This window comes from Plecotus auritus (assembly GCF_963455305.1).
Source record: "Plecotus auritus genome assembly, chromosome: 1".
Taxonomy (NCBI): Eukaryota; Metazoa; Chordata; class Mammalia; order Chiroptera; family Vespertilionidae; genus Plecotus; species Plecotus auritus.
Genome location: NC_137770.1, coordinates 126749116 through 126757515, shown reverse-complemented (window position 1 = coordinate 126757515; position 8400 = coordinate 126749116). Strand labels below are relative to the sequence as shown.

General features: G+C 42.9%; 1 pseudogene across 1 annotated transcript; it reads right to left on the bottom strand.

Annotated features, from left to right (window-relative positions):
* Positions 1-7694: 7694 nt before the first annotated feature.
* Positions 7695-8350, bottom strand: LOC308253063 (nascent polypeptide-associated complex subunit alpha-like; annotated as a pseudogene). The gene has a single exon. The product of its transcript is annotated as a nascent polypeptide-associated complex subunit alpha-like (transcript).
* Between the last annotated feature and the right edge of the window lie 50 nt (positions 8351-8400).

Genomic DNA, 8400 nt, shown 5'->3' with positions numbered 1-8400 from the left:
ATTTGAAATTTCTTTTACTTTTCTATTCTCTTTGAACTCTATGGTGTTTCATCATTTTTTTTTTCTTTCTAGAGTCTATGTTCTCTTTTATATCCATACGCTTTTTAAAGTCAAATTCAACTTTTCTAATGTAAACTAAAATGTCCCATGGGCATCACTGTAACATTCTAACTTTCACTTTGGTGATCTGCTCCCTCTGAAAAGTGAAATTGTAAAACACAAGGGGAGATAGCCACCAAGTGATTTAGAGTTTATTTCTCAAAAACTACAAACCTAGTCTGGCCAGCAAGGCTCAGTGGTTGAGCATCAACCTATGGACCAGGAGGTCATGGTTGGATTCCCAGTCAGGGCTCATGACTGGGTTGTGGGCTCCATCCCCCATGTGGGGCATGCAGGAGGCAGCCACTCAATGATTTTCTCTCATCATTGATGTTTCTATCTCACTCTCCCTCTCTGAAATCAATAAAAATATATTTTAAACAAACAAACAAACTACAAACCTAATTTTTCCTTCCCATATTGCTCTATCCTATCTCATCTTTACTGACCTTTTTGTGTTAGAACTCCAGGTTAGGTGAAGTAATAATCTTATTTTAGACCAGATGCTGCTAGTGCCACACCCCCCCCTCCACTGCTGATTTTAGCTGTAGCTTTAGTGGACAGTTCTGTAGCTTTAGTGGCTCAGTCTCATCACATACCACCAGCATCCAATCTCAAGTGAGGACTATGTATCTCTCTGCTTGCAATCTCAACTCCTTCCTAGATGCTTTTGGAGCCTGTTATCTCACCCAAGTGCTGCTTAGAAGCATGGAGTAGTGAGGATCCCTGAGGCAACATCAGTAAGATATAGGAGCTTCTATATAAATGTTCTGCCTCCTGTCCTTCAAGTGGACAATTCTGAGAGGCATTTTATATACTTCTAAGAGATCCCCATGGAATCTCATGCTCATTTCTCACCACAGCAATATTGATAACACACCTGCACACTGGCTTTCTCTATACCCTTATCTCTCCCTCCCTATTTCCTAAATCCTTTTTCTAGAATCACTGTCTGAATAATTTCTTCACCAAAATCATTATCTCAGGCTCTGCTCTGAAGAAACTCAAAATAAGATATACACTTATTCAGTCTCTCATTAGGCCTCTTTCCCCCATTTCTCTTAACCCCAAATAATATCCCCAAACTTTCTGCTAGCATATTCCTGTCTCAAGTTCTAATGATTTATACTAAAGGATTGTTCTTTTGGCATGTCAGGATCAAATAAATGCAAATGTTTAAACAAATATGCATCCAATTGAGAATTAAAGTTATATATGAGCTTGTATTTAGCAAACAGGAAATTTTGCATTTTTAAAAATTATTTCCATTCATATAGGCAGATTTTGTTGAGAAGATTTAAGGCAATTGTGAATCCCTAAAGACAAGAAATTAGTTCATCTATTATTATAGAACTTCCAAACATAAAATGTTATTCTGGCTCTACTTTTCCTTCTATAAAATAAAAGGATAGAAGTTAACACTAAATTCTCTTTGAAATGTATAATTTTCTGCTTGGTACTAAAGCATAGTTTCGTAGCATATCAATTAGAAAATACAAAAAGCTTTCTTGTCTATAAACATTTTGTAATTTAAAACAGAAGTAGATGGTCTAGATATTAGGTACTCAAAGGAAAAGGGAATTTAACCTTTGTTTCTCATTAACTTGAACTCTGCAATCACAAAGAAGGACTTTATGAGTAGCAACAAATACACAAAGGGATAAACCACATTTTAATAATTAGTTTCAAACTCCATTTCCTTTTCAACTAGAATTATAAAAAATAAATATAGCTAGCTGCAAATTTATCTACAGTTGATTCTCAAATAACATGTGTTTGAACTGCAGGAGTCAGCTTATATGTGCATTTTTGTTAATATACTGTAGATGTATTTTCTCTTTCTCACAGTTGTCTTCTTTCTCTTTCTCACATTTTCTTTTCTCTAGTTTACCTTGTTGTAAGAATCCTATATAATAAAAGCCCAGAACCAAAATGGCAGAATGACCAGAATGACCAGTACAACCAGAATGACCGCGGCCCTTTGCCCCAGCCAGCCCTGCCCCACAGAGGGGACCCCCACCCCAATTGGGGCCCCCATCAGGGCAGGCCAGCTGGCCCCCACCCATGCACCGGGCTTCTATCCTATATAATAAAAGACTAATATGCAAATCGACCAACAGCGGAACGACTGGTCGCTATGATGGGCACTGACCACCGGGGGTAGATGCTTAATGCAGGAGCTGCCCCCTAGTAGTCAGTGCGCTCCCACAGGGGGAGCACTGCTCAGGCAGAAGGTGGGATCACGGCTGGAGAGCACAGCGGCGGTGGCGGGAGCCTCTACTGCAGTGGTTCTCAACCTTTCTAATGCCGCGACCCTTTAATACAGTTCCTCATTTTGTGGTGACCCCCAACCATAAAATTATTTTTGTTGCTACTTCATAACTGTAATTTTGCTACTGTTATGAATCGTAATGTAAATATCTGTGTTTTCTGATGGTCTTAGGCTCTACAGCAGCGGTTCACCTAAGACCATCGGAAAACACAGATATTTACATTACGATTCATTAACAGTAGCAAAATTACAGTTATGAAGTAGCAACGAAAATAATTTTATGGTTGGGGATCACCACAACATGAGGAACTGTATTAAAGGGTCGTGGCATTAGAAAGGTTGAGAACCACTGCTCTGCTGCCTCCGTGGCAGTGCTAAGGATGTCCAACTCCCATCTTAGGCCCGCTCCCCATGGAAATCTGGCCTAAACCATCAGTTGGACATCCCCTGAGGGCTCCCAGACTGTGAGAGGGTACAGGCCGGGCTGAAGGACTCCCCCTCCCCAAGTGGATGAATTTCGTGCACTAGGCCTCTAGTTCATTATATAATATATCTAACATATAAAATATATGTTAATCAACTGTTTATGTTAACAGTAAGTCCTGGTCAGCAGTAGGCTATTTCTTGTTAAGTTTTGGGGGAGTCAAAAGTTATATCTGGATTTTTGCCTGTGTGGAGGTCAGCACCTCTAACTACTGCATTGTTCAAGGATCATCTGCACTTTCTTTTCCTTTAAAAATGTATTTATTATTGATATTTGCATAGTTTATAAAAAGGATTACATGTGGAATCTAATGAACAAAATAAATGGATGAAAAAAAAATAGGTCCAGAGGCATGGATGCATGAAACAGACTGACAGATCTCAGATGGGAGAACTAAAGAACATATATGCATATATGCATAGCCCATGGACACAGACAATAGAGTGGTGAAGGCCTTGGGTAGTATGGAGGCTGATTGAAGGGGGTGCAAAAGGGGAGAAATACTGTCAACAATAAAAAAAACATATGCTACAATAACAATTTTGCAGTATGTTAACTATAGATAGTGATTTAAGAGAGCAAAGCATTCTTAACTAATATTCTGTTTTGAGTATTAGCAGCACATGATGTTAGAAATATTTAATTTCTTGGCCAAAAAAAATGATCTTAAATTTAAAAAATTATTCTACTTGGTTTACCCACTAAATTAGAAGTTATTTCTATAATGTTCAAATGTACACAGTTAGGTCACTACAATTCTAAATGACTTACTGACTTGACACTGTGGAATCTAGTTATGTTGCCCGAGGATTGAAAGGATGAAATTTCTGTCACTAGTGGGAGTGTGGTTCTTGTGATATCTTGAGAAAAGGAATTTTCTAAGTTTCGCACTGGAGAATGAATGAGTTTTAGTTGCATGGGATTATAGTTCTTGGTTTCCAAAGTCCCATTGTCTTTAAACTAGTGCTGGGGAATGTGCAGCTTAGGCTTCAATAAAGCTAGAAGCAAAGCCAGTGTCCAGAGATTCCGTTCCATGGTGGAGTTGAGTCCAGCAGAGTATCGGGCTAGATTCAGCCCATGAATCCATTGTGTGGGCCACACATGGCCGTGATCCATGTGGGAGAATGCAGGGGGATTGCTCCCCCTGCAATAGGAGTCCCAAGAGAGCAAGTGGGCCATGAGTGCAAGAGAGGGAACTTCCTTTGTTCAGGATTTAAGTCTCAGATTTTGAACCCTTGTAGTGGCCATGCTTATCCTGGCCACTGACTCCCTCCCAGGTGTGACTGACAGGTAAGTATCTTCCCCTGTCACCCAGATTTTACTGGGCAGGCATCTATTGTCCAGTCCTTCCCCTAAGAATCCACAGAGAACAGATTTGGAGACTGTTAACTGCAGCTCCCTAGAAAAGCTGTATAAATGGCATGTCTATATTATCTAGTCTCCCCTGCTACCCTCTTGTTAAATAATAACCAGGTTATTATAATGGTATCAAATTTACCTAAAACTAAATTAAAAACAACATTTTTAAAACAATTAATTTGTTTAGTAACAGCACTTTAAAAAAAAAAAATTCTTCCTCTCTTCTACACTGTGCTAAGAATAGGAAGGAGAGATGAGATCCTTGAACAGATGGAGATGATAGTCCAGAGGACTACAAATATGTAAACCGGCAATCCCAACACAGAATAATTAATGCCATGAAAAGAGGAAAACAGAGAGCTGTGGGAACATCCACAACTGTTCTGTAATCCATACTTAGGAAATAAGAATGATTTTTCAAAAGAAATACTTACCTAAATACCTAAAATTAAAAGTGTGTCTATTATAAAGCTGATTCCCTAAAAGAGATCAAAAGAAATTATTTATCTGAAAAAATCTATGCAAGTTAGAATTATTTTTTGCATTTTCACCTCTTTAAATAGGCAAAGAGAGAATGCTTTCAATATAAATCTGTCTTTGAACAGTTTTCTTCTGAAAGTGATTTATTGCCTGTGATTAGTTCTCTGTAAACATCCTAAAAGAGCAAAGTTTTATTACTTGAAATTATTCAGGAGAAAATAACCCAAATGCCTTCATTAAATGCATTTTGATAAAGGCAGAACACTGTTGCTATCCTAATTCAAGTTCTTTATAATATTCCACTAGAGGCCCGATGCACAAAATTCATGCACTTGGTGGGGGGTCCCTCAGCCCAACCTGTGCCCTATCGCAGTCTGGGAGCACTCGGGGGATGTCCTACTGACGGCTTAGGCCTGCTCCCCACCTTCCGGCCTAAACCGTCAGTAGGACTTCCTTCGTGCTGCCCCAGAGGCAGGAGAGGCTCCTGCCATCACTGCTGCACTCACCAGCCATGAGCCCAGCTCAGGGCTTCAGGCTGAGCAGTGCTTCCCCTGTGGGAGCGCACTGACCACCAGGGGGCAGCTCCTGTATTGAGCATCTGCCCCCTGGTGGTCAGTGCACATCATAGCAACTGGTTGGTCAGCCGTTGGTCGATTTGCATATTACCCTTTTATTATATAGGTTAGGACAAAGAACAGAAAACAATGATTTGAAACAGAGACACTGTGATTGCCTCAATGGGTTATTCTGCATTATTCTAAGTTTTTCTAGAAGATAAATGTTATGTGAAGGTAAATCAATAAAGAAAAGTTTTAGTGAACTGAACTGTACTAATATTTAATCTTTATTGAACATTAAGAATATATAGGGAACTGTTAAAATTTCAAGTTTGTCATGGTCTCTGGTAAAAAGTGATTATTTTATTCCTAATTGCATTTGGGTCCCAGCCATAATTTTTATTACACCATGCATTCTCTGTTACGAATCTAAATGTTAATTGTTAGAGATTTGTTAAATTCTTTATAGGTGACCTTAGACAAAGCAACTAAGTGCTCATGGCCCATAAATGTCAAGCATAGTGATAGATGAAACTATCATATATATATGATTAAGCCATTAAACTGTTCACAAGCTTACATGATGCAAATCTATATGAAAATATTAATTTCATTTTCATATAATAACAAACAATTGGAGATTGTAATTTCAAAAGACAATACCATTTATAGGAATCACAAATATATTACACTAGTAGCCCGGTGCACGAAATTCATGCATGGGGGGGTTCCCTCAGCCCAGCCTGTACCCTCTCCAATCGGGGACCCCTTGGGGGATGTTCAACTGCTGGTTAACTGTGGGATTGGGCCTAAACTGGCAGTCAGACATCCCTCTCACAATCTGGAATTGCTGGCTCCTAACCGCTCACCTGCCTGCCAGCCTGATCTCCCTAACTGCTCTCCCCTGCCAGCCTGATCACCCTTAACCGCCTCTGCCTCTGCCCCACCACCATGGCTTTGTCTGAAAGGACATCCAGAAGGTTGTCTGGAAGTGTTTGGTCTAATTAGCATATTACCCTTTTATTAGTATAGATTGATTTCAGAGAGGGAGGGAGATAGAAACATCATTGATGAGAGAGAATCATTGATTGGCTGCCTCCTACACACCCCACACTGAGGATCAAGCCCACAACCCAGGCATGTGCCCTGAGCGTGAATTGAACTCCAGGCCTTTCAGTCCTCAGGTGGAGGCTCTATCCACTGAGCAAGAATGGCCAGGGCTACACTTTCCCTTTTTGCTGGGACGTGTTCTGTCTGCTGGAGCTGAAACACTGAAGCTGTCTCACTGGGGCAGAGTGGGGTGCACTGGGTTGGAGCAGGTGGAGCCCCCTGAAAGCTGGAGAGGGGCCTCATTTAACAGCTGCACTGTTTCATGACTGTGCTGCCTCACAGTTGAGTGGCCACACTGTGGGCTGTGCCACAGTCAGCAGGAGTTTACACAACTGAGCTGTCTGCATGGATAGCTTCCTCCTCACCACACCCCCAAACTGGGGGTTCCTCTTAGGGCTGAAGTGACACCGACCAACCTTGGTTGGTAGCACAATCGGCCACCTTGGAAAGAGAAGTGGGGAATCCTGATTTTACGTGAACGCTCCAATTTCTTAAGTTGGCAACTAATGCGAACTTCAGATGTTTGGGCCAAACCAGAGAGGCATTCAGGCCTGGTGTCCAGGCCACTGGGCGGCCCTGGGCTCCTCTGCAACGGATTGGTGGAGGAGCCAACACAAACCCTCCACCTCCTGGCCTTAGCCTCCACCACCATCCAAGCTGCTATCCAGGTGCACCCTTGCTGGACCAAACCATCACCTAGCGCGGGGCGGAAGCGTGCTGCTGTTGGCTGGAGCCATTGCCGAGCAAGTGGGGGAGCTCCTGGCGTGAGCACCCCTTCCCATGGAGCCATCCGTTGCCTTGGAGCTGCCACTCCAAAGCGCACTGGGGGCTGCGGGGAGAGCCATGCGTGGGGAGCCAGTGCTGCGCTGCCAAGGAGGAGGGATCGGAGGGCATGATGCCATCGTGAGGCACGGCTGTAGGGGTGTCTCTGCCCAGACCCCGCGCCACCTGGATCCCAGGCTGGTCGGCCGAGAGGTGGGTCCGTTTGCCCGAAGCCTGGGGCTGGGCGCTGAGGCAGGACCAGAAGCCTTCACGGGCGGTTTGCAGGAGCCTGGCCACAGGTCCTGCTCAGGCTTGGTGTGGAGTTGCGTGTTGTCACCATGCATTGGGCAGGGGAGTATTAAGCAGAGTTCAGCCCAGCTGTAAGGGAACCCTAGGCGTCTGGGCAGGTGAAGGGGGTGGGGGCACGCTTGGGTAATTCTGATGTCACCCCACTTGGTTTTTCTTTTTTTCATCCCACAAGAAACCATAACTTTATTAATGATAGAAACAGTACCAATTTCAAACCAAGCTGCAGTAACTCTTTTGAAACACACAAAATAGGATCCTCCTTTTTAGATGGTTACATTGTTAATTTCATAATAGCATTTACAATATCATTATTGCTGTTCTTCAGGGCTCAGACAGCCTTTGCTCTTGACACATTTGCTTGTGACATGACCAATTCTATGTCCTTAACTTCCACAACTGTTTCATCAACCTCTTCCTCTTCACTCTCCTCTTGTACACTTGGAGTCTGTGTGTTTTCTTGAATGTTTGAGACAGCTTCACCTTGAACTTGGAATTTCTCAGCAGCTGCTAGCTGTGCTTGCTGAGATAAATCCTCAATCTTGGCTTCCCCAAAAACTATGTAGGTATCTGAAGCAGGCCTCATGTAGACATCTGGTTTTGTGATGACAAAGAGGATATTCTTAGATTTCCGTAGAGTGACCCTAGTAACCCCTGTAACCTGCCGAAGACCCAGTTTGGACATAGCCTTCTGTGCCTTCTTTTCACACCAGCTCTGTTTTGCTTTACTGACTGGTTCTTCATCGATTTCAGCTGCCGCCGCCAGCTGGGCTTGTTGTGTGGTTGCCTGTGTCGAATCTTGTTCTTCGAGCTCTGGTACCGATTCATCACTCTCAGATTCTGTTCCAGACCCTGTCTCAGCGTGGGCCTGTGGAAACTCTTGCTCTGTAGCAGGGATGGTTTCTGAGCTTCACCGGGCATTTCTTCTTTTACCCTCCTCTTCACTCCGCAGAAAGCAGACTTCCCATTTC